The sequence below is a fragment of the Tiliqua scincoides genome, chromosome 4, assembly GCF_035046505.1.
Source record: "Tiliqua scincoides isolate rTilSci1 chromosome 4, rTilSci1.hap2, whole genome shotgun sequence".
NCBI classification, from domain to species: Eukaryota; Metazoa; Chordata; class Lepidosauria; order Squamata; family Scincidae; genus Tiliqua; species Tiliqua scincoides.
Window position 1 is genome coordinate 192,509,475 of NC_089824.1, and position 26,814 is coordinate 192,536,288.

Genomic DNA, 26,814 nt, shown 5'->3' on the forward strand with positions numbered 1-26,814 from the left:
ATCGCAGCATACATTTGCCACTTTTAGTAACCACACAGAAAACCAGGACTCAGAAAAATATCTTCCAAATACCAGAAGACAAAAATGTTGGCCTGCGTAATTTAATTTCAATTAGCACATTGAAGCTTCTTCAAAAATGGATGATATATACTTTTGACATTACTCTCAGACTATTAAGCACAATGCAGAGAAATTATTATGTAAATGAGAATTATCTTATTGGCTTTCATGTCATTTTCTCCCCCTTTTTCTTCCCAGGTAATTGGTGGGGTTGATGCGGGAACCAAATAGAGGATGGCAGATCGAGTAATGTAATGTCAATGGCACACTCTTCCTTTAGACTGAGCTGGCTGAAATATTTGTGCATGTCACTTTAATTTAATTTCCCCTTAATTGGTTTAAATAGTCGTCGGATGGTATTCCATTTTTACTGCAGTTCTAGCCAGCCTCCAGCTATGATGAAGCACGTGCTTATAAAATATACTATAAATGCATCTTTAGAAAGTGAGATTGAATTCTCTCTCTCTCTCTCTCTCTCTCTCTCTCTCTCTCTCTCTTTCCTCCTACAATGCAGAATGAATGCCAAATGAATGTTGCTATTACATTTTAAGGCCTCAGAATTCTGTGATTCAGATATGATGGCTCTTGAAAGATAGAGCCTTCTTTCAATTGTAAAAATCCCTACGGGGATTTAAATAAGCCTGCCTATGTAAACCGCCTTGAATAAAGTCTTGAATAAAGACCAAGAAATGCAGTATATAAATACCTGTACTATTATTATTATTATTATTATTATTATTATTATTATTATTATTATGAGACACAATCAAAGTGGAACATGAGCAGATTAAGCTAAACCATTGGGTAAATGATTTACACAAGACACCTTGGGCATCTGCTCTGTCAGAAGAAAGGTGGGGTAAAAAAATCTCTTAAATAAATAAATAGTTTACACTTCAAAACTAAGTTTGGTATAAAATTTGAGGATACTTTTGAGAAACCCAGAACACAATTCCTGCTCAGTTTCCCTAACTGGGAATCAAAACTTTCTTCACATATTCAACCTTACCATCTCAGACTCAGAGGAACATTCCTCAGGACCTACACATGGGAGGTATCTACGTTGTATTCAACTAATATTACACACTTTGCAAAACTATTCCTTATTTAACTCCTACTGTGACCCTGGTAACGTGCCTCAGGAGGGGTCTGGGAATTCAGATCCTATCTTTCCCATGCCAGAAATTTTAGGAGATCTGTGCCTTTAAAAATTATAGGGCTATCTGTATTAACTAGCTCCTCAGGTAACAGTGCTGGAGGTCCCCTGCGTGTCAGACTAGATAATCTCTTGGCTGGATGGACCAGAAGTCGGAACGTATAAGGCAGCTTCATATGTTCAAATATATCTTTCGAAATATTCTTTACCAAATAATACCCAATCTACACACTGTGTAGAGTTAGGTGATACCATTCCAGATGGGTGTCACTTCAGACTGCATACATCAACCCCTTTGACATAGAAATATCCCCATGGGAGGAGGAGGAAGAAGATGCCACTATTTTTTTTTTCAGATTTTTAAACTGTTGTTCCTCCAAGGAGCTCAGGGCACTGTTCATGGTTCCTCCCCTCCTTTGGTCCTTACAACAATCCTGTGAGGTAGGCTTGGCTAAAACATAGTGACTGGCCCAAGTTCACCCAAGAAGCTTCATGGCTGAGAGGGGATTTGAACTTGGCTCTTCCAGGTCTAAATCCAACACTACAACCATTACAGGTTGTGTACACCACAAAGACTGCACCATCCTGGCTCTCTTTAGTCTCACTATATAATCTATAATCTCACTGTAATCACATGTCCCCATGCAAAAAGTATCCTACATATTGTAAACAAACAAATCAGGGAGAGCTCTGCACTTTCCTTTCGTAACAATGTGCTCATTTACTATATGCAGTGGATTCTGAACTATGACTCCCTACCTGAAATCTGAGGTGGTACAATTTACTATTCTGTCACCTCAGTTGACCACCTCAGGTCTGTTTGAGACACAGTGGGAAAAACACAAGGCAAGAGGGATAACAAGGCCTGATTATTAATATTTAAGCACCCAGTTCCTTATAGAATTGGCAATGTAAAGTAGGAAGAAGGAAGACAAAATGAGAGAGGCGGGAGATGGGGAAGAAAAGGAGAGAAGCAAGAAGAACATGAAATTCAGGTGTTATATAGTGTAGTCTTACAGCAAATGCTGATGGAACAGTATAAATAGAAACAAATACTCTTGTGAGTCTAATAAGGCCTTTGATTTTAGACATGCAGGAATAATTCATTGACAGCTAGAGCAAGAAGTGTTTCCAAAATTGGAGGATATAAGAAATGAAATTGTTTGGAGGATGAATTTACGTAGGAGAAAGCAGCGTGTGTGCTTTTCTGATCTCCCAAACAAATATATAACATTTAAGAATTGGCTGATATCTTTTTATTTATTTATGTACAGTCATTATACCCTGCCCTTCTTCCTAAAATGAGGGCAGCTTCCAAGGATTAAAAATCAGAAGGCAAGTCTTACCTGCTTCGAAACAAAAAGTTATGAACTGCTCAGAAAGGGGATTCCAAAGAAGTTGGAGTGACAACTGTGAAGGCCGTACATGGCCATACACCATGATTTGGTGACAGCGACAAGTGCTGAAGGAAGGTGAACTTTTGTCCCTCCCTTGTAATGGCACCACTTACATATTATGCAATAGAGGCCAGTTCTGCTATTGGAACTCTGCTCCACTAGAACATGCAGCAAGAGCACTTCATGAGGTAGTAAACATCTTTCAGGTCCCTTTTGCCTCCAACATAGCTGAAAGCCAAACCCACAGACCTAGGAAAACAGCCTTGGATGGTCCATGCGTGGAAAAAAAAAAATCAAGAATCATCCTATCCTGCTTCCTGTTGCAGAGTAGAGGGTGAAAGCTGTTTGGTTTATGTCATATTTCAGAGTCTGGAGTTATGGACTGTGTGTTTGCATAGCTTGGAAGCTTCCAGAACCAATCAGCAGCATCTCCCTTTAACCTTTTTATTGCTTTATCAAGGGAAACACTCACGTGGCCAAGACTATTTTTGGTAGAAAGAAATTTTCCTAATTTGAAAGCCAGCCACAGTCAGGGCTTCACTGCTCTGATTGAGGAGGTGGATTAACAGGGGGTGCCTGCCTCTGTCCATCTGTCTGCTTCCGTGGTATCTCTTCCAACTCCCCGAATTCCAAAAAAGGAAGAGGGGGAATGGAACATGCTGAGATGTCTTGAGTTGACCCCATGGCTCCTAACACACTTCCAATTTGGAGCTGGCACTGTGAAGCATGCCTCTGTTACTGATCTAGTTTGCAGAAACCAACCTTACATCTACAACAGGGTACACAGGAAGCCCAGTTAGGGCATTATGTATTGCCTACAGTCCAAGTTCTACTGGGCTCTATCAAGTTCTATACAAGTTCTAACTAGGACTGTGCTGAATTTGGGCAGTTATTTTTGCAGAGAAGAAGAAAAAATGATCTCTGAAAAACTCTGCTAATTAACTCTGCTAATGGAGAAAAAAATCCTCCAACATTTGTGAACCTTCCCCCACTCATGGCAAAACATGAACCGATGCATTACAAATTGTAGTTACCATTTCAAAGAAATTCCACCAGTCTGATCTCACCCCCCCCCCCCAAGAAAAAGATTTCTGAAACAGAGCGAGTAGGACAAACTATTTCACTGAAAAAGCCCTATTTTACGGTGCCTATGTTGCTGCTATTTTGTAATGCCTCATCCAGGAACTAAAAGCATTCATTTTTATTGCCATACCCTGCATCATCACACTTTCTCCTCTGTTGATCAAGAGATTCACACCACTACTCATTTGATAACTAACTACCGCCTTGCCAAGGCAGCTGTTCACAGCAGATGCTCCTTCCAACTGCTTTTGAGAAACAAACAGACCTGGAAAGATGTGGGTCAGGAAACTCAACATTATAATATACAAGGAAACTGAGAGACTACTAGAAGACTTGTTCTTGCATCCAGAATCTGTCCTGGTCCTGTCATGGCCTTGCCTAAACCTGTCCTTATTTTCAGCAGTGTAGCTGGAAGGGGGGGAGGTCACAATGCTACGTTTTGCAGGTACCTGAACCTGCATGCAAGCTGCCCTTCCCCTTCAGAGCCATTCTGGGCTGCTAGAATAAAATGGAGGAGACACCTTCATTTTGCTTTCACCACCCAAAATGGCTCTGAAGGGGAGGGGGCGCTCGCACAGCACATTCAGACACCTGCAAAACTTAACACTGTGAGTCCCCCTCTAGCTACGCAACTGCCTATTTCATGATATAGCTCTTACATCCTACACTCAGCCAGTGACGGAGGTGGTGTGAGTTAGCTGAGAGAATTGTGTCACCAAGGTGCCTTGCATCCTTATAAATGGGATTGCACTGCAGAGAGCCATATCAGCCTTTTTTTCCCTTTAAAATGACAAGGATATATGGAAAATTGTTCCATTTATTCAGATACCAAAACAATACAGTGCTGACCTTCCAAAAATTTCAAGAATTGTTCCTTTATAAAAAGCACCCAATTCTAGCAGTTGAATTTTCAAATGTTCACATACTGATGAATTCTTCCTTTCCAGGAGCCGAGAAATATGCGTGTCTGAAATTTTTTAATTAGTTCTAGCGATATCACAAATAATTGCACAATTACCAGAGGACTAGATATATAGCCTTCTGTGGTTCAGTGTAGCAAATCACAGAGAGAGAGAGAGAGAGAGAGCACGCAAGCTCCATTTAATATGCAGTACTCTGCCTCCTCCGTCAGGCCCAATTTCAGGTGTAACAGGTCTATTTGCTCACTCTTCCAGAGCAAACTGACTTCATACGCTGGATACAGAAGAAATACTCTTTTCCCCTGAGCAGTTATATGCACTTTGTGGCTATTTGAAAGGACTTAGCTATATGCTTGCTACATGTTATTTTGAGTCTGCTGGAAGATCAAGGATGTTATGTGAATCCAGAGAGAAAATTAAATTCCGAATTCTAGGCATCTGCTTTGAACAAAAATTCAGAGCAGTCTCATGTGTCATGATTTTTTTTTAAAGCATTACATTTCTTCCTTTAAAAAAAAAACCCCACATTTAAGTATTCATAAGTGTCATTGATTTCACTGGGACTTAAGTGTGCTTAACTATGCTCTTGATTTCAGCAAATTTTTTGTGATCGTGTCAAAATAACAAAAGAAAAGGATGCCTTCAAAACTTCATTTCACTATAAGGATCCAACCCTTGGAAGCTTCTCCACCACTGAGTCTGGAGGAAAGCAAGGACCAAAGCCTCATAAGGGTATACAAATATAAGAGGGTAAATATTGCTGGCTTCAGCCTAGGACCCAGGTTCAGTCCTTGACATCTCCAGGAAGGGCTGGAAAAGAATCTTGCCTAAGCCATTACCAGATAGTACGGTTATAATATTGAGCTGGGTGAACAGTGCCAGTTATAGGTCTAAGCTAAACAAGCTTCTGCTTAGGGCCTCACAATCTGCACGGGCCTAAAAAAAATTCAGAAGGGGGGTTGGCTTTTAAAATTTTGTGTGCTCTGTATCTGTGGGTGAGTGTGTAATGCAGACCGTTTTCAAACAGCTTGTGCAGCAAGTTTTTTGTAACTTTTTTTGACAAGGTGTATTGGAATCTGAGATTTGGCAAGGAGATAGCATGTGGTGTCAGCAGTGGCCCCTTCAAGTGGTCCCCCTCTGGGAGAGTTTGAGGGCCAGTAAGTCTTTGCAGGGGTGGAGGGAGGAGGCAGGGGGGGCGGGAGGAAGGCAGCAGCGTGATCCCCAGGATCGCGCCACTCATGGGTCTGCAGGGGCTTGGGTGCACTTACCCAAGCCTCCTGCAGCCTCCCTACGGTGCGGGGAGCCCTGCGCAACTTCTAGCAGGGCTCCCCGCAGCAGGGAAAGTGGATACAGAGCGATCGTGCCCCGCCCCCACTAAAGCCCCCTCGCTCCACATCCACTTTCCCTGCTGCGGGGCTCCCCGCACCCCAGGGAGGCTGCAGGAGGCTTGGGTAAGTGCACCCAAGCCCCTGCAGCCCCCTGAGCAGTGCAATCCTGAGGATCTTGCCACTGCCTCCCCCCCCAGTCTGCCCCCACCCCTTAAGGGGGCAGAGACCAGGGCCCTCAGGCTGGGGCGCCATAACACCCCAGTTTGAATAGCACTGGGTTAAGGTCTGGGCTTTGAGCAGAGTGTGCTGAACAGCTGCAGCCACTAGAGGCAATGAGGTCTCTAGGGATATAAGGAGCATCTGATGCAGGAAGTTTGTGAGTTGTAGTGGAGAAGGGAAAGGAGACTTACTTGCTAACTGACTTACTGAACTGCTAACTCACTGACTGACTTATGGCTCTGTGTTTTGGACTGACCTTCTGGCTTACTGACTATTGACTCACGCACTGACCCACAACTCTGCTAATGAACCAATGGACTGGCTAATGACGTACTGGACTTTTTGGACTGATTATCTGGCTCACTACCTAATGGACTACTCAAACAGACTGCTGAGTGGTGGAGAGCTGAGGTGCTGCTGCTGTACCTGGAAGGACTGCTTGGAGAGCTGGTCTCCTTCCTGCTGGTACTAGCAGATCTAGCTGTAGTCAAGCTGGAGGAACTAATTAGCTGTAAAGCGGGCATAGGATCTCTAGGCAAAGCTCAGAACAGGGAGCTTGGCAGAACACAAGGGGCATTGTTTTTTAACAAGAAGGGCCTTGTCAGTCTTATACGTAATCCCGTTTGTTGGGTAACATCCAAGCTGGTTCTTACACATAATGATTTGTCCACTCCAAGGTCACCCACCTGTAGAACAACATGGCTGAGGATTTATGTTGGCTTCCCCCATCCAAAAAACTACACTGCCCACTGCCAAGGCTTCAGATAGTATTCTGACTCGCTGTGTGAGCAAGATACATTAAGAACTGATTCACGCATCTATATAGTTTGAGAAAACATCACTCAAGTGAGTTACAGTTGCCCCTGTGACCTGCCTCCATTGAAAGGTGTCCTGAAAAGTGTTTCGAAAGAGGAATTATGAGAGCTCTCTCTGTAATGTTCAAGCCGTCTTGACTCTTACACACACACACACACACACACACAAGTCATCACCTGGTATTGCCATCACCGAATGATGGACATGAATGAATGAATCCCCTCCTCAGTTTGCTTAAGGTGATGCAACCCCTTCATAGTCAGAACTTTCTTCTCTCTCAAATTGCTGTAGCCAGTCACTGAAATAACAGAGAGCTGTTTTATTAATTACCCATCCAAGGCTTTGTGGTGACACATGAAAATGTCTCTTTCTCTCACTTCACCTTAAAAAAAAATTTTTAAAAAGAAAGTCCTGTAGGGTCACAGATAATTAGGGTTTTCAATATACTGGTAAGAAGCAGGCAATTTTTATATCTTGTTCTTTTATGGTGTAATGTAAGCTGATGTACTCTTAATAAAAGAGAGCTCAGAGAAGACCGCATCCCATCCATTTGAACTGCAAATAATAATATGCATTTCCAAAGCAGACAAAAATGAGGAACCAGACACTTAATCTTTTCCTTTCTTTCTTTCCTTTTCTTTTCCTCCCTCTCTCAACAGTGATTTGTTGAGTCACCAAGATGCCTTTATTCTGAGCATCGTTCTTTCCATTTTTGTTGCTGCTTTTCTTTTGCACTTTATAATCTCGGTGTTTGGGGGCATGAAAATATTCCAGCTTCCATAAATTACCCGAGGTGTTTATTATTTTCTCACTGTTCCTTGCAAATTGCCGTCTTGCTTCTCCACAAAAATTCAAACCACCCTGGCAATAGGCCTTTCATTAGGAGTTGGTGTAGCCGGTTCTGCATCTTGCTTTAACAGGCCCAAATCCTAACCAATGTTCCAGCACTGACACAGCTGTGCCAATGGGGCATGTCCTGCAGTCTGGTGGCAGGCAGGGAGACCTCTGCAGGGTAAGGTAATGTTTGTTCCCTTACCTTGGAGCTGCATTGCCCTTACCTCGGTGCTGGAAAGTTGGTTAGGGCTGCACCCACAGTCTCCCAATTGTAGCACCCTGCCTGTGCTGGCCCCCCACCCCAAATGTAGGAATTGATGGGACAGCAGTTTCTGACACTTCTTCCTGGCCATTCAAAACAAGCACCATTTTGCAACACATGCTAATGTGTGAAATCTAGCAAAGGAGAGCAGTTTCCTTTTGCATCTAAGGATTGTAATTACTGCACACTTTGGTTTATACAAGTTACTTTCATTTACCTGGGAGGGGCAGAGGGCAGCAGCAGGAAATGCTTACGCATTAGAATAAATGTCACTGTTTTAACCCTCCCCTGTTTATTCCTTCTAATGTTCTTCTGGTTGAGCAAGCAAGTTTATAAAGTCAGTTTTAATTAAAGTGTGTAAATCTGGTTGCAGCTGTGCTCCTAATGAGGGGCCTAAAGGGTCACTGACAAATGTTTGTATGAGTTCTCACCCTTATTTCCCCAAGAAACTGGTGCACATCTCCAATCCATTCCACAGTTAATGGATATGTCTCTTTTTAATGCCAAGTAGCGTTTTTTGGTGACTGTGATTTTTTTTTTTTGTGTACAAAAGCTCATTAAGAAACAAACATTAAAGTATTGCAAAGATTATTTGCTACTGCAAAAAAAGAAAAACACCCAGCACCCACATGCTCACCCCTCCAACTTCTACAGGAGGAAAGAACAAACCCTGCTTATCATATATTTTCCCTGGTCCCTATTTAGCCCCTTCCTTCTTACAAACTTCTAGTTTAGATCAATTGGAGCTGTCCCGAAATTCTTTTAGAAGTTGTTTTGATAGCATATGAAAGTACTAGTGGCATAGATAGAGGGGGTGCCAAGTGGGGAGTCTGACTGCCTCCCCCTCCCTTTCGGAGTCAGTACAGGTGATGGGAATGGTTACAAGGGGAGGGGGAGAGGCCAATCGCATATGGTGGTGAGGCTCTCTGCAAAACTTAGTGCCTTACACAACTTCCAGTTATGCCACTGGAAGGTGCTGAAAGGTTTTAGAAAGAAACAGGAAGTTTCTTACCATTGTTTCTTTTGAGGTTTGCAGCAATGAGTGTCTTTTTTTAACATTTTTTTTTTTTCAAACAGGTTGAGACTCATTGTTCGCGAGGATTCCATTCCTAGAACTCATGTGGATGGCAAAAATCACATTAAAGCAAATCCATTTAAAAAATAATGGCCCTTTGCTAGGTGATTTAAAAACAGCCTTGCTGACCTTTGTGGTGCAAGACAGTGTCATTGGGCAAACAATTCATTAATCAGTCTCTCTCCAGGCACTTAGAAAGGCTTCACTCTGAGCCAGCGACCCCTCCCTTAACCAATGCAAAGTGATTATCTTTCTTTCACATGCCCAGGAGGGAGGGAGGGGTCACTTGCCTTGGAGTGAAGCTGTTCTAAGTGCTTGGAGACAGAATTGTCAGACAGGATTGTCATCTGGCTGCCCTCTCTTGTATTAAAGAGGCTATTGTTAAACAACTTTTTTCCTTTAAGGAAAAATCCATGGATAATTTAGGTTATACCTGTACTGTTCTTCAATCTTGAGGTGAAGATTGTTCAATCCAGTGTCCTTCAATCTTGGGGTCATTACCCCAATGGGGTCGTGAAGCCTCAGTTGTGGGGTCACAGTAATTTATGGGAATGAAATAGGTTGAAGAGCACTGGACAAGAGCATGAGGTAAAGGGGAAAGCAATTGGTGTACCCTTTCAGGGACCAGGAGATTGTGTCCCAGTCTTGCTCAGGATCTTAGCAACTGTGTTAAAATGCTAACTTTCTGTTCTCTGTAATAAGAATACTTGGTTATAGTGAACAGTGCTGGGAGGGCATTATGGAGGCAGGGAGTGGTCAAATAGGGTCCTGGGAGGGGGCAGAATTGATGGTAGGTCCCCAGTCTCATACCTTATTTATGTATTTATGGGGGTCACAGCACAAAAAGATTGAAGACCACTGGTCTACACCACATCTCTGTAGCTGGTAGTGGTAGTGCAAGGCATGACATAGTGCTATCTGAGGGGGAAACCTTCCTGGGGGGGGGGGGGAAATGGCAACTGCCAATAGGCTGCAAAATTTCTCATGCCCGTCTAAGAAATTACTGAAGTTATCCCATGCATTTTTGCCACTTGGAAACAGGTGCATTGTGGACATGAGAGAATGTGGCAAAGAAAATGACACAGGCATTTCAGGACAGCACAATGAAATGTAAAAAAACTTAGCACAAGATTCCTGCTTCCTGTTAACATTCTGTTAGACTTCCTGTGACATGGAGGCTGGTTGCCTGCACATTGAGTTCTTAAGTGAAGCAAAAATGCTTCTTGTTTAAGCAAGAAACACCCCTACCTTCTGCACTTCTAATGAAAAACTAAGGTAATTGTTGCGGGGGGGAGGGGTTGCCATTTATATTTGGATCCCCCTGTCAATGGGGGGTGCAGAACGGAACCCTGTGGATACGGGGGGGACGGGACGCCTGTATATTTTAACTGATATAACCACCTATGCTGACTCTCACTCATAAGAAAGACATGTTTGTGTGTTCCCTCCTTTCTCTATTTCCTCCTGCTTGAGGGGAAAGCAAGTAGAAGGGGGGCGCACGCATGTGCGTGCATGAACAGTTTATGCACTCAGCGAGTTTTCTCCAGTAGTGCTGCTTTTTCTGCATTATTTCATTATTGTACCCATGTAAAAAGTTCAATGAATGTTTAAGAATGACAACGACAAAGATTTACGATTGAACTATAAATGCTCAGTCCTATTAAGAAAGAATTTATTGCCAAGATCAATTTGTTTGCCAACGTCGATCTAAATGGAAAACAGAAATATTACTACGCACAGACCTGTTGCAGGAAAATTAAGAGTACAACCTGCAGCTGGCTGAGAAAGCGCATATCTCGGTCCCAAGCCACCATTTGGGAATGGGAAACAGTGCTATATGATAACTCTGTAACAGCCCAATACTATGCATGTCTATCCTGAAGTAAGTCCCATTAAAGTCAATGGGGCTTACTCCCAGGAAAGTGTGGATAGGACTGGGCTGTGCGTCATCACTTATTATGCTATATGCCAAGGTCATCCTCCTCCTCAGAGAACCTTAAGACATTTCCATTCTCTTTTTATTAGAAAAGCCACTTTGGTTGAGCAATCCTTTTTTAGTTACTCCTTGGAGCGTTTTCACTGTTCAGGAAGTGCTAATAATTGTGATATGTACCTGAGCTGGAAAAACAAAATTTTCTCTTTATTGGAATTCCTCAAATTTATTTTTGTTGCTGTGGCAAGTTTGCTGCTATGTTAACGCTTGGGAATGAATTCCTCTACTTTGACATTGTTTTCTTTCACTGTTATTCTTTCTGTACCTGTAAAAGCAAATAAAAAATTCATTAAAAAGAAAGGAAAATAGATCGCACTGCCATGGTGCATCTCTGTTGCGTGGAAGAGAATAGACAAAGAAAGGAGAGACTAAAGTCCCAGATATTTTGAGGTTGCAGTCCTATACATCCTTACCTGGACATAAGCCCACGTAAATACATGGGACTTCCTGAAATACATAGGACTTGCTTCTGCATAGACATGCCTAGGACTGTACTCTTCTTAATCTTAAAAAAAAAATTAATTAAAAAAACTTTTTAGCCCTTGCTTCTGATGAAAGGGGTAAAGTAACAGGTAAGAAAAAGGAATCAAGCAACAATTGAGGGATGTTTTCCCATAGTAACTTATTATGCAACATAATGTAGACTGTCTTATTCAGGTAACTTATTACACAATGATATTGCATGCAACTGCGGCTGAAACCTAGGGCCATAGAGCTCTGGCAGGTTTCCAGCATCAAATTGGCATGCACCGTTGCCACAACAGATTTTGAAACAAAATTTACTCCTGAATTATGGCACAGTGAAGCTTTTAGTATAGTGAAGTATAGTATAACAGAATGAGAAAACTACTTACCATATGGTGTAAAATGCACTGCACAGGGGAGGGAACTGCATCCCAAAATTTAAGATTTAAAAAAATCTGAATCTAGAAAGTTAGAATTCTGAAAACTAATTTGGAAACCAGTAATTTGGGGGCCCCAAAATATAGATTTCCGTGACAAACTCAGATCAGCCTAGGTGCCGATCAGATTTGGGATTCCTGGGAATGTGCTTACTACAGTTTATTCAGTGTGCAATCATAATTACCCAATCAGTAATATCATGGCAAGAATGAAGCTGTGATGGGATACGAGGCATAATTCTTCCACTGGTTAGCGTGAACAGGTCATGTTAGGAATATGGGCTGACATGCCAAGCAAGAGCCATACCTATAGTGCATAGTCTCCAACATCAGGGAAAATGAGGGAGTGACAAAGTTCTGCTCTGTTGACTAAGCAGGGGCAGAAAGCGAGACCACATCTGGGCTCTTTGCACTTCAGTAGCTGAAGAGGGCTCTGGGAGACACTATCTTCACTAGGTCAAAGGCCCAGTTCTATCCCCAAGATATGCCAGGGATTGCCCACCTCATCAGACTCCCTATAGACATTGTGCTTATGGCCTGTGTTTTTTTCCCCCTGCTAATTTCAGAAGTATAGCTGGCTGTTTGTTGGTCCTGGAACACACTGATTGCAAGATCTTGATGAAACTTGACAGCAGTATAGCTGGCATCTTGGAATTTGTTCAAGCTAGTGAGGGCTTCCACACTGGATAGTCATGTTTTGTGGTTGTAATATGGTCGCACTGGTGCAAGGAGACCTCTGCTGATCCAAATAGGATTGTTGTTGCTCCCCTGCCCTGGTTTACCAGGCTTCCTTTTTTCACATATTTAATTATGCAGAATCCAACTTGTTGTATCTGCACTGTTGCACCAGTGTAGCTTTTTTGGCATTCTGATGTACTCATCCACACCACCACAGGCAGGTGATAGGAAGGTACCTTCTATAGGGTCAAACTATTGAACTATTCTAAGTCAATACCTCTCCAAGTTTCCACACATGCATCTGTCTCAGTTCTGTCTGGAGTTGCCAGGGGCTGAATCTGGGATCTTTTGTATTCAAAGCATGGGCTTAACCACTGAGGCACAGCCCCTTCTCAGTCCCTGGATCCTCTCTGCATTTGCTCTTGCGTATCAGATCACAGAATCAAGCAACACTTAGGATTCTGGCTGCTTCTATTTGCAACTAGGGGTTGGCCAAGTCAGGCACTGGTTAATGGGCCATGCCCATCCAAGGGACCATCAGGTAAGGCTGATCCCTCAGTGCTGGTGGCAATGATGGCACCTCTGGCTTAGATGATCAGCGGTGCAGCTGGGAGTGTAATGGGGGGGACCCAGTACAAGACTTGCTCCAGGACCCACAGCAACCTGATGCCAGCAGTGTCCATAACCCTACAAAATTAGGCATGTGTATAGCCCTTTGCTTTAATTCTGCATAGGGTGGAGTTACATGAAGAGCTCTCCACAGTCAGGCAATGCTGACATAAATGGACTGCCGCTTGCACCTTTGGTGTCTAGCTACCTTCCTGAGCCATTGCCCCCCACTGACTTCACAGTAATTAAACCAGCTTCATTCCAATATACTGGGAGGTGACCACTGTCAAGGGGGTGCCAGCATGCCTGTCCCTATGCTGGGTAGACCTGGCCTGGGGGGGGGATCTCAATGTGGATGCCACTGCTTCAAATTCTGGGTAGGCTTGGCCTCCCCCAGGGGATCTTGAAGTGGTGGACAGGTCTCAAGCTGCCAAGGGCAGAGCGCTGGGAGCAGTCTGCCCTGGGTACCAGTGGTGGTACATGTGCCACTGTAGGGGCTGTTGTTTTGAACTGGGCTGTAGGGGGCAAGAGGTAGCAATGTGAAGTTCACTCAACAGCTTCTACACCTTGGTTCAGACGGGGTGAATGAACACACAGGTGTCATGGAGTAGTTTTTAGCACAGGCGAGGACCCTTGGGGCCAGCCTAGCCCAAAGCGCCTTCCTCTCCAGCTGTGAGGTTCTGAAATCTCTCCTGCTCACCTCCCTCTGGCTGTCTTCCCTCAGGCACGACCCTCCTCACCCTCACGCCCATGGGAGCAGTGGCAGGAGCATCACCACCGCCTTTGCCCTTCATCTCGCTTCTTGTGCATCGTCTTTTCCTGCTTCACCAGTCCCCACGCCTGTCGACCAGCAGTCACCACAGCGCAGTCCCGACAGGAACTTGCCAGCAGCGCTGATCACCCCGCTGCTCTCAGGGGCTGGCATCTGTGGTCCAGGCAGGGGAAGAGGACAAGTCTACCCTCCCGCCTCCCTCCTCTCGCGTCTTCCCCGTCTGCTACCTCCAGGAGCGGACTTTTCCAAACAGACCAGGAGGGGGAACCGGAGTGACCGTCCTCAGAGCCCCTAACCCTCGACTCCAGTCTTTCGCCGCCCACCTCCAGCCAATCCTTGGGACGCTCCGGAGGGTCCCCCTCGGCACCGTTCCTGCGGCGCGCCGGCCAGGCGCCTGCCGCCTCTCGCCTTCCGCTGCGCGGCCGTCCTCCCCTCTGCCGCCCTGGCGATGGTGCGTTCTGCTGGAAGGACTCTTCGCGCCTGGACTGGGAGCGCAGCCAGTGCGTTCGCAGCTCGCTAGAGTTGGCGGCGGGCGGGCAGGCAGCAGCCGTAGCTTGTGCTGCCGCTGGGCTATGCTCTCTCTGTGCTGGTGGCTCTCTCCCTCTTTCCTCCTTCCCTGTCTCTCACTCACTTCTTTGACATTTTTCCTTCTGAACATTTTCTTGCTTGGTGAGTATTTTTGTGGTTCTTCTCTCTTCTTCGTCTCCCCCAACTGCTTTTTCCCCTTTTATTCTTTTCCATTCCCAACAAAAGATTAACTATCAATTTCTTCTTCTTTTTTGTTGTGTGTGTGTGCCTTTTTTTTTTTAAAGAGACACTTTATGGGGCTGGTTTTCTCTTTTTCTTTTTGGTTCGTTGGTTGTTCTACTTGCAAATTTGAGGTCTAGCAACTGATTTTCCCTTTTTTTCCCTTTCTTTCCCAACCATCCCTGACTAATTTTTCCTTTGCTTAACCCCCTTCTGTTTTTTCCTTTAAAAAAAAAAAATTAATGCTGTGCTACAATGCTGTGCTGTGCTTTCTTATACACTCACTCTTTTAAACAAAAAAAAAAAAAACCCCACCTTTTTTCCCTTTTCAAATATTTGTGTGGCTTTTCTTTCTTTTGTCTTTGAACTTTTCAATGCTCCCCCTTTCTTTGTTATTTCAAGTCTTTTAGTTCTTGCTTCTGTCAGACGAATAATAGCACTTTCTTGGAATAATTTTTTCAGGACATGCCTGTCAGAAATGCAGTCTCTCTTTTTTTGGCTGTTTTTGGGTTTTTTTCTTTTTACTGTTCCTTGCAAATTGGATTAATCTCATGTTTTGCACTGTGGATCTACTTTCCACCAGTTTGGAAGTTCCATGATGAGTCTGGAAGGGGCAAAGAGAACAGAGGTGCTACTGTGCCTACAGAGATAGGCAGGAGGATGGGGACAGGAGGGGAAAGTTTTCGGAATCTCAGAGAATTCACAGTATGGAATAAACCCCTGTTATGTATAAGAGAAGCTCTACAATGAATTAAACGTGTACTTATGTCAGTAATGAAGACTGTGGCTGTGTTTGGCTTCTTTGTGACATATACCATTCTGAATGACCCATTTCTGGACAATTGTTGATGGTCAGTTGGGCATGTTTTTTGTTTAATTGGTGGCTGCAATTCCAAACTTATAACTGTTGTGAAATGAAATTTCCTCCCCTCTTTTTCATCTATTAAAAACGTACATTCTTAAGTTATTTTAGCTTGGGTCCTGATTTCCCTTGTGCCGATGTTACCGGAATAGTCTGAACAGTCAAGTCCCTGGTTCACGATGAGTAGGAATGAAGGATGGGACCTGATGTAGCAGGAGAACTTTGGCACACGCTTCCTTCTTGCCACTGTGTCATTTTGTCTTGTTTCAAACGGACACTATTTTGCAGATATATTGTTTTTAAGTTCCAGTGCTGTGCCTGCTTACCTGGGACTGGGAGTAAACCCAGCTGGATGCAAGTGAGGCTAGCTTCTGAGTGAACTTGGCATTAGGATAGTGCTATGAAAGTAAATTTCAGTAGGCAAAGTGCTCTTGTTTATCCTCAAGTCCTCTTGAGAACCATAACTGAGTCTTCAGCAGGTGCAGCTTGAGTGACTGACCTGCCCTAGGGCAATGAGCTGGGCAAGACAGTGACCCTTGCTCTCCCACATCTCAATTAAGTATGTAGTGCGCACAAGTCATCAGCGGCTGTGTTGGTCCATTAGCAAAATAATCCAAAAGCCACAAGGGGTAACCTTTCTTTAGGAGCAATTAAAATACCACCAGGTGCTGTGTTCTCTGGAACTCTTCTTCAGCCTGAATGTTGGGCAAGTAGGGGCAAGAAAAAGCTGGGTAGGATGTTGAAGGGCCAAAGACTGCCATTTGTAAGTGTCTTAAGATGGCGCACAGACAGTGTCAGAGAGGCTTGCTTAGCATAGACTCAGATCAGTGCAAAGTCCTGCCAAGAACTGCTGCAACACCTTCGTGTGTTTTAAAAATCTAAAATCAAAAACACTGGAGTAGTGACTCCACGGTCCTGATCCCTTGTATGGGACCAACTCACTGTTCAGTAATAAGCGTACTATGCACTTCAGTAGTTAGTTACATACATTATACTCACTTTGTTAAAGAAAAGATGGAGTCAATTTGAACGCTCTGAAAAAAATGTGTTCCTTCTAAAGTCAAGCAAGCATCATACATGGTTCATTCTAATGCTTGTACATCTGAGCTCCATGGAATTCTGTTTAAAGATAGCCTTTTGTCAGAGGCTTCTTTATCCTTTATTTTCTATTTATACCCCTCCTGCAAGGACCTCTCAGCAGTATTTTAGCCTCACAACAACCCTTTGATGTAGTTTAATCTACAAAGTAATGACTGACAGCCCAATCCTATGCATGTCTACTCAGAAGTAAGTCCCATTAGAGTCAATGGGGCTTACTCCCAGGAAAGTGTGGGTAGGATCGGGCTGTTACTCTGAGCCACTTGGCTCTTATGCTTTATAACGAAGCAGATATTTGAATCACAATTTCCCAATCCAACCAGTATTTCAGCAACTACACAACACTTGATTGTCATTGCAAAACCGAGCACTGTTTAGACAGCTATTAAAGAGAACTCAAAAAAGGTGAAGACAGTCTTTTTCCTGAACTGATTAAAATAGCACTGTTCTACTGTGGCTTACCAATGGCAACAGTTCAGAGTTTCTGTTCAGAAAGTTAGATGCTGAGTTCTTGAATACTTCCCCATCCATTTCTATCAGTAACTTTTCTACATGGACCTCAGTGAAACTTCCTTTCTCTTGAAAATGTATTTGAAAATGTACAAATCTCAAATTCTCATGTAAGGAATATTTGAAAAACAGTTCCGTTGGTCACCTACATGTGTCAAGAACAGCCTGGAAGGTGGTGGTCTGGGACAAATGCACATTTTTAGCATGATCTCTTGAATTAATAGGCTGTGAGAAACAGGTGGCTCATGCGTCTCATTCAAAATGTATCTGACCGGGTAGCATAAGTCAACCGTGCTCCACATTGGATCACGCTAGCTGTGATCAATGCTAAATAAATCTGAGAAGAAACCCAGTCTACAACCTGATCTACAAATCAGTTTAGTGGAGCCAAGTCCCTTCAGTCTGACAGTCTTGCAGAGTGGGCTGTTCAGACCTTAATACAGGACAATGATTTTCAAAATGCGAATTCCATCCTTGTGTTCGATTTAGTATTTCTGGATGAGTTCTGTCTCTCCTTTCTTTTTAGTGTCTTAGAATAAGGGTCATTATCATGTTCTTTTCCTCTCAAAGAGTTTGATGTCAGAACTTTTATAATAAATGGGTGACATGAACATCGCCCACCCTGAGCGCAATCCATTTAATGTTCAGCGTGTCATATCCCATTAATTTCAATAAGGAGAGAGGTGAGCACATATTCCACTTCCAATGAAATCAAGTGGATTTCAAAATCTAGTGGAGCTGGAGCATGTCTGTTGCGGCTGGAGGAAGTGATTGTCAGATGTTTCTTGGCTGGGTTTGGCTGCTGTTTCTTTCACCTCTGAAGCAAAAAAAATACTCAGATAGCAAAGGAGTTCAGATTGCGTGAGGAAAATCTAGACACCATCACAATAGCAGAGCAAGAATAGAGCTCTTTAGAGTCTCTTAAAAGCTACCCACTCTCAAGAGCAGCTTGTCAGTGGTGTTATTCATATTTATAGATGTTTTTGTTGGGGAGAAAAATTGGGCTTGGTTAGAATGGAAGGCGTTCTTCTGGAGGCACGTGTCTTAGACTAATATCCCTTCCCTGGATGCCAGCAGAGGATGTATGGGGGCTCTGACTGTCAAGATAAAGTTGTAGATGGATTTCAAGGGAATGGCAAAACAAAGAAAGTGGTCTCATAAGGACGGCTTCCTTGAATAAAGGCAGATAAGAGACAGTGATTTTGCAGCAATGCTTTATCTTGTATTGTGACTGAGAAGACTTGCCACCAACAGTACATGTGTGTTGGGGAGAGGGACAGTGTGTGGGGCAGAGGGAAAGAAAGGAAGGAAAGATAATGGCAGGGGATGATGGGAAGGAAAGAGTGATCTTGGAGAGAGACCGAGGGCCCAATCATGTCCAACTTTCCAGTGCCAATGCAGCCACAGTACAGCCCCGAGGTAAGAGAATAAATGTTCTCTGACCTTGAGGAGGCCTCCATGAGACCTTGAGACCGCCCATCACAGGATGCAGCACACACCCTATTGGCACAGCTGCATCAGCACTGGGAAGCTGGATAGGATTGGGCCCTGAGACTGAGTCGGTATGAAATACTCCCCCATAATCTGGTGACTGCAGGCAGGGATGTTAGAGGGTGTGTATTTCATCAGCCTAAATCATAACCTCATGCCTCTAGTTCACAGAACATAAACGGAAGATAAATGTTCTTGATGGAGATCATTTTATTTGAAAGGAAAAGTTGTGTGACTCAGTCCTTTACAGAAAAAAAAGAGACAAAAATGTTGTCTGCACCATGAGGGCTTTTAGTCACCCAGTCACCAATTTAGTCAATAAAAGGACCAGGCCATTTTGATCTCTGTCCCATAATAATAACTGTATCTGGAAATGTCAAGTCAAAGGGAGCAACTTCTCAATAAGAGATTGTAGCTGCTCCTTAATAGCTGGAAGTGGCTCACACTATGAATGTGGGTTTTTTCTCTTTTTTTATCATTTACGTAGCACACTTAGAGAATTCAAGGTTTTGTGCTCTGTCATGTTGGCTGGACTGTTCAATTAATTACTGTGCCTGCCTTCTATATACAGCATTTTTATTATAGATCGGTTTTAAACACAATGTGCCTTGGGAAATCCCTTAGGTGGGACAATAATGTTTTAAATAGTGAGTGCATCACATACACCTTAAAACATCCCTATAAGTTAGATCAGTCTCAAATTGCAGACAAAATTAGGCAGTGGCTGAAGGGAAGAGGCTTATTAATGTGCTGTTTGTACCATTGTTAAAGATGATTTCTAATCCTGGTTTTTATTAACCATGGTTAATAGTGATGCCAACTCATTTGTGATGAGGAGACCAGGAGAAGAAATGTGCACAGCTGGAGATGGGTTGTTGTAATTCCATAGCCTGTCCCCATTCCTTTAACCATGACTGCATGACCATGGTGGCAAGCCCGAGTGAGCATGCATTATGGTGGCAAGCCCTAGTGAGACCCTGCCATCACACAGGATAAATGCTGAAGAAGAAGAAAGAAGAATTGTAGCATTTACATCTGACACTTCTAGATGCCTCCCCAGGCTTTATTATGAGAGCCTGGCATCTCCAGGAACTGCCTGATGCAGCAGCGGACCTAGAGCTGGGCGAATGGGACAAATGCCCCAGGCACTGAGTCTGTGCAACTGTAGGATCATGCAGGAAGCTCACTGAGGCTCCGAATGTGGTTGGAAATGGCTTCAGAACACTTCCCCAGTCGGTCCAGAGGTCGTGTGAGGCTCCATTGTGCTGAAAAGGGGGGGGGGCTTTATGGATCTTTGCCCCAAGAGCAGGAAGGGGTAAGTCTGCCACTGACCTGATGTGTGCAAAAGTTTACTCTAAAATTTAGTAACTCAATATAAACTTTATGTCAGACTTGAATATAAATATAGGCTCAGGCTTCACAGTTTCTGGGCATGCATGAGAAAATAGCATGAGTAACTTGGGAAGAATATAGCGATGGAAAGAGTGCATTTAACTAGCAAAGAAATATATGCAGGCATTGAGGGAATAGGCAGGAGAGGAGCAAAGTCTGAAATAATGAGCTGGATAGATGCAGTATTTGGATGGATTGCCATAGCAAATTCTTTCTAAATTCATAAAAAAAAATTGCTAGCTGAAAATGTCTTGGGTTAATAACAAGTGATTTTCTCCTATCCCATAAAACTGCTGCAAGATAGTAGAAATATAATCCTAAACCTATACTTTTCATACCTGTATTTATAGGAGTAGTTTAATCTGTAGAAATCACGCTGATCTGGATAATCTGAATAGCTAAATGGTAGAGAGATGCTGAAAGGCAAAATAGACAAACACAATTTTTTTCAGACCTGTTATGTCACTTTAAAAAAAAATTGTTTTCCATGGGTGCCTGAGGCTACTGCATTTTAAGAAGACAGAGCTTTTGTTTTCAAGCTGGCCTAGAAAAATGCCAGGGATAAATTCAAAGCAAAGGTTTTCAGAAGTTGTCATTTGTGATTAGGTTGATCTCTCTGTTGCATAAGAACATGCTACTGTTTGATGGGACTGCTCTAGCCAGTGTCTAACCAATTTCTTCAAAAACACCCCCACCCGTTTAACACAATGAGTTCAGGTAAACACTGTATCTAAAACCTCAATTCAGGAGTGTAAATTTTCATTGGAGTTCTAAAAGAAATCTTATGCATATCTGCTCAGAAATAAGCACCATTAAGCTAAGTGAGACCTCCTCCCAGATAAGTGTGAATAGGATTACAGTGAAGGTTGCAATCCTATACACGCATACTTGGGAGTAAGTTCCATTGAACACAATGGAAGTTGCTTCTGACTAGACATACATAAGATTGTGCTGCTAATTGACAGCCCAGTCCTATGCTTCCCTAGTGCTCAGGGCTACAGAGGTGCCAAAATGGCGACCACTGTATCCGATGGGTCAGGGAAGCTGTGCCTGGTCTCTTCAGGTAGGGGAACAAATGTTCCCTTACCCCATGTAACACCCAAGCACCCCCAATGTGTATCCTTAGATCTGTGCCTGCTATTGAGCTGGCGCAGAGTCGAGACAACCCATGGTGGATTTTCCAGCCTGGGAGGAAGGACAGGATATGGCAATAGGAGCCTGCCACATCTCCACCTCCCTCCTGGACCTGCTCCTCACCTCCCCCACCTTCCCTTGCCCAGTTCTGCCCACTTCCTGCCCTTCCCCCTTCCTTGAAAAATCCTGCCACCAACTGATGATCGTTCCTACCATCAGGAGCTCTCAGCGGTGATCTTTGGGCACTGAGGCCCAGTGCCAACTGTGTCAGTTCTGCTGGCGAAAAGTGCCTTACAACACTTTTTGCTACAGCCTGGACCAGGGGCACCAGTGGAATGCCAGCACTGTAGCCCATAGGATTGGGCCCTGAGTCTCCTTTGTAAAAAGCTAGAATAGGATGAGCATGCAATGCAAAGGTTTTCCAAGGAGCAAGTTTTAGCGTTCCAGAGATGTAGCAAAAGATACAGGATTTATTTAATGGATGGGATGCTTCATGGTGGGCTGGCATAGGTAATACACAATAAGGCTGCTATCCTATCCACAATTTCCTGGGCGTAAGTCCTATTGAATACCATGGAACTTCCTTCTGAGTCAACGTGTATAGGATTATGCTGTGATTCACAGAAGCAAAACAGTGCAAGCAATTTGGTTGGAGTGACTTTTTTGAGTAAAGTTTGGAGTAAACTTTCCATATTTGCAATTTGATATCTGCTTGTTCCTGTGGTTCATTTGAGGTGGACTTAACTTCTAAAATGTAATCTGAGTGCTGTGTAGACTGTCCTGAAATCACCTTCCTATAGCCATGAAAGCTTGTAACTTCATTATTTCAAAACTAGGTTGAATGAGAGCTCTATTCACATACGCACAAACATTGTTTGGTATCTCACCTGGTGGTGTCACGTCATTTGGTGACTCACATGATGATGCGCGAGCAGCCGCCGCTAAAAAGTAACATGTTTGTGATGCAGTGATACAGAAACTTGGCCTGCAGCTTTTGAACTATGATGTCTGTTTGCCCCAAAGCAAATCATCCTGGATGCTGCAGCCATCAGGTGATGAACTTTTATGGTGCTGCTGTTGATTGTTAGATTTAATCTGCTGTGTCAGTCAGTAAAAACCCATTATGGAATTTCCTTTCCCTTTACAGATTAATCCAAGTTGTAATCTATTCTAGAAGAGAAGCCTGTATCCAGTCTGGGGTTGGCATTCCACCACTGGGCTTTAGCAAATGTGAAATACTTTAAGCCATTTTTGTCCAGTGTTGCATATACGCAACAGGGATCAAAGGTGTACACCCCTGGGCTGGGGAGGAATGGGTTTAACTGAGAATGTTGTTGTTGTTTATATACTTTGTTTATTTCAAAGACTGCAATCCTATACACGCTTACTTGGAAAAGAAACCCCAGTGAATTCAAGCACTCTTACTTCTGAGTAGGCATGCCTAAGATTGTTGTTACATGCATTAGAACTTGGAAAGCTGTTGGAACGAAATAAATAAAACCTTTTTTCATTCCTACTTTTTTTTTGGGGGGGGGGATTGCAGAAATACAGATCAAAGGTAGCTGGCCATATCATATGAAGCCAATAAACTTTGTGAGGGAGAGAGGAAAGATTTGGCTGGCACAGTAAATCTAACAACGGTAACCTGAGACAGAAAAGAAGATTTACTCCAATGTCATGTTGACAAATAATGCAGGGAAGGAAGGGGCTGTCTTGCTGATTATTTGCTTGAATGTCTGAATATGTTCTACTAAATAGAATTATTGGCATTTATAGAAACAGAGTTGAAAGAGACCCCAAAGGTGATCTAGCATCAGCCCCTGTCCTGAAAGAGAATACTGTACACTAAAACTATTTCAACAAATGTCTTTTCAACTTGTTCTTGAAGACATTCTGAGGAAGTTTCAATTTTGACTCTGTTCTCCACTGGCTATTTGCTTTTAATAACACTTTAAGAAGAATTTCACATACAAAAAACTCCATTTCTGCAATATAATGGACAGTTTTTCCATTGTGGTTTTGCTCTGACAGTTTGAACTAAAACCACTTAGGGCGCAATCCTAACCAATTTTCCAGCACTGGCTTAGCTGTGCCAGTGGGGCATGTGCTGCATCCTGCAGTTGGGGGGCACTCATGGAGGCCTCCTCAAGGTAAGGGAATGTTTGTTCCCTTACTTCGGAGCTGCATTGCCCTTATGTCAGTGCTGGAAAGTGGGTTAGGACTGTGCCTTTAGGAGTACAGGTAGTCTAGTCTCATTGTGTCTTATCCTCAATATCTGGGGGGAACTGTTTCCCCTCTTTCTAATACTCCTTTAAATATTTCTAAAAGCTGGGGGAGCGGAGCTAACTTTCAGCGAAGTTGCAGTGAACTTTGGGGGTTCCCGAAGAGACTTCGAAATAGATATGTTTTCATGTGCCTAAACAACTAAGGCACGCTTCGGTGCCAGGAAGACGGTACGAAGAGCTGAGAGCTTGAACGGGGGGGGTCCTTAGAAACAGGCAATTTCAAGGATTTCTCTCTGTTTTGCTCTGTGCTGAAGCATATCTATCCCGGGCGCCATCTTTGAGAAGCTCGGAGAGCTGAAAACCCGTTCTCCCATGGCCTAGATACAACAACATCGCAGCGAAAAAAGCTATTAAGGGTGAGTGAACTTGGCTCGTTAAAAAGTTTTATTGAGAACTGTAAGTAAGAAGTCTGGAGGAGGAGGAGATAATTCAAGATTATTCACGCTGGCCGTTAGCCACCCAGGGGGGGAATAGGTGAATTGGTATTTCCCCTGCTGGAGTAAGTACAAGTTTATATTTTTTTAATGGTATGTACCAAAGAGAAATAAATAAGTAATCTTCAATGAAGGAAATAAAGTCTACCTTCATTTTCCCAGCAAAAAGCCTTTATTTAAGCCTGGACTCTGCTACTTTCGGTTTCGGTTTCTCAGCAAGAGGCTTGAATTTTTTTTTTCTTCTTTTGGTCATTTAAAGGCATACTAACCTAACTTGACTGTGGATTTGATTGACTTTTTTTTGATATAAAAATTTGGAAAGTAGCCCTGGATACAAAATTAGAAAGTAGCCCTGTAGGAAGTGGCTCGAGTTGGTGCTGATAAAAATGGCTTTTGAAAATCTAAAAGATGATCGTGAAACCCAGGCCTTATTGGTGGACTTTCTGATGGATTTTAGAAGAGAAATGGAGCAACAAGTCAGAGAACTCTCTGAACAAATTGGGCAAATAAGCTCCTCCCTTGTAAACTCGCGGGAACAGATTATAAACAATAGAGAAGAAAAAAGAATGGATCAGATGTTGGGTGAAGTTAAAGAAGTGGAGTATTTTGAAATGGGACACGAGATGGAAGAAGCAGATGTCATAATAACTGAGAATCTTAAGGAAGAAAAAAGACGAAATGTTCAGAGAGCAAGCTGTCTCAAGAAGAGAAAGAATTTATGGATTGAATTCAAGAATAATAGAATGAAAAAGAAGAAAGAAAAACAGAGGGGGGGACTTAAGAAGAAAAAGAAGAAGTGGAAGAACCAGTAGGAGGACTAAGAGGGAACACCAATAAGATAGAGTACAAAGTAAACAATAAGAAGAAGAGCAAAATGGTTGAATAATAAATAGAATTTTTTTAAAACATATTAAATTAAAATAGATGCAAATGAAAATTTGAAATATAAATATTGTGGAAATTAAGTGGTATTAAGATATAATATTTTATTAATTAGATTAAATTAAAGTGGATGAAAAGGGAATTTGGAATATAAGTATCGTGAAAATTAAAGTGGTTAATATATGAAATAAATTAGATGGAACTGCAATTTTGGAATATAAGTATTGTGGATAAGTGAAGTATAATATTGTAATTGGAGATATTTTTTAGATGTGATATTAGAAATTAAGAATCAGATAAGAGATTATATTTTAGAGGTTAGTTTAGTGGTAAGAAGAATCTATAAGTAAAAATTTGAAGCCTTTTTTGATTGGATAGTTATGGAAAATGATGTATAACATGTTATAAGAGATATTGAAGGAGGTAATACCATGGTAATCGGAGACTTCTTTTTTAGATGTCATATTAGAAATTAAGAATCAGATAAGAAAGATTTTATTTTAGAGACTAGTTCAGTGGTAAGAAGAGTGTATAAGTAAAAGTCTGAACTGTTTTTTTTTTATGATGGGATAGATAAGGTTAGAGGAAAAATATGGAATGTTAAAGTATTAACCAGTAGGATTAAAGAATATGATAATTTTTCTATTGATTATTAATTTCGTTTGGATTAATGTTTGTTGTAATCGATGGCCACCACCCTCGTGTGTAACCTATGTAGTCCTAGCCCTAAGTCTATCCAATTTTCTTTACCTGTATCTGTAATAAATAAATAAAGCATTAAAAAAAAAATTCTAAAAGCTGTTGGCATATCCCCCTCCCTACATTACTTTTGTTTCTCAGTGACATGTCCTCAGTTCCTTCTGTTTTCTTCCCTCATTTCACTGGTCTGCTAGACTTGGAATAGCATTCCAGTGAACGCTTTCCTTCCCTGTGTATTTGTACCATTTTTGTGCTGTGATGTCCAAACTCACATGCAACTACAAATGAGGCCTAGTAACAAAGTCTCGTGCTCTGCGTTGCTTTACCCATCCTTAGTTCCGCTGCTTTTGGTTCAGACTGTCAAGCGTGTTTGGATATCTATTATCTTAATGGAGGTTGTTTGAGTAAACAGTTGTTGGGCTCCTGTTCAGACATGAATTGTTAAACTCTCGGCTCAATCCTCGTCTTCTCCTACTGTGCAGGTGCAGCCGGACTGAAAATGAATTCACTGTATCCAATGGGGGGAGAATTGGGAGGTTTTGGAGGCAAAAATGGTGAAAAGGGATTTAAATCCCCTTACTCTTCCATAAGACTCTTGCTCTGCAGTAGGTCTCCTTGAACCAGCTATTTAGCTGGCACAAGTCTGAGAAGAGAAAGGGGACGGGGAAACTCAAAAAAGAGGAGATAGGATCTGGTGTGCACCCTCATCGCGAGATCCACCCCTCCCACAGCCTCCCTACCCCATTTCTCTCTCCTCCCCACCCAGTTTTGCTACCTCCCAACCTTTGCCACTGCCTTACATCTCTGACTGGTTCAAGGAGGTCTGCCAACAGATGGGGAGTGTGCTGCCACCTCTGCAGCTGCACTCCCAAAATGGTCACCAACGGAGCGCTGTGCACCCTGTTGGCCGCCATTTTGTGACAGTGAAACTTTTTTGTTGCTGTAAAAGGCGGCTCATAACAGCCCGATCATATCCAGACTGTGCTGTCAGTCACTGATATCAACGATGTCTCGGTATGACCTCAATTTTAATGGTTGGCTTGTTTTGAGAGGCCTGATGTAACGTTGTCATAGCCCAAGGAATGCCATTCTGATAACTTCAGAAGAGGTGATTACATTCTCCTGAGAGTGAGGACAAACTCCTCAATTGGGGGGAGGAAGGGAGAAAGCTTAAGG

General features: G+C 42.8%; 1 protein-coding gene across 5 annotated transcripts in view; it reads left to right on the plus strand.

Moving 5' to 3' along the window:
- Positions 1–14,575: 14,575 nt before the first annotated feature.
- Positions 14,576–26,814, plus strand: part of RALY (RALY heterogeneous nuclear ribonucleoprotein) — a 251,326-nt gene continuing 239,087 nt past the window's right edge. For 3 of the 5 annotated variants that reach the window (XM_066625729.1, XM_066625730.1, XM_066625727.1), the window contains exon 1: positions 14,576–14,773. The gene's annotated coding sequence lies outside the window, so the exon portion shown is untranslated. Of the gene's footprint in view, positions 14,774–23,877; positions 23,980–26,814 lie in introns of all 5 variants that reach the window. The other 2 variants (XM_066625728.1, XM_066625731.1) reach the window with 2 other exon arrangements.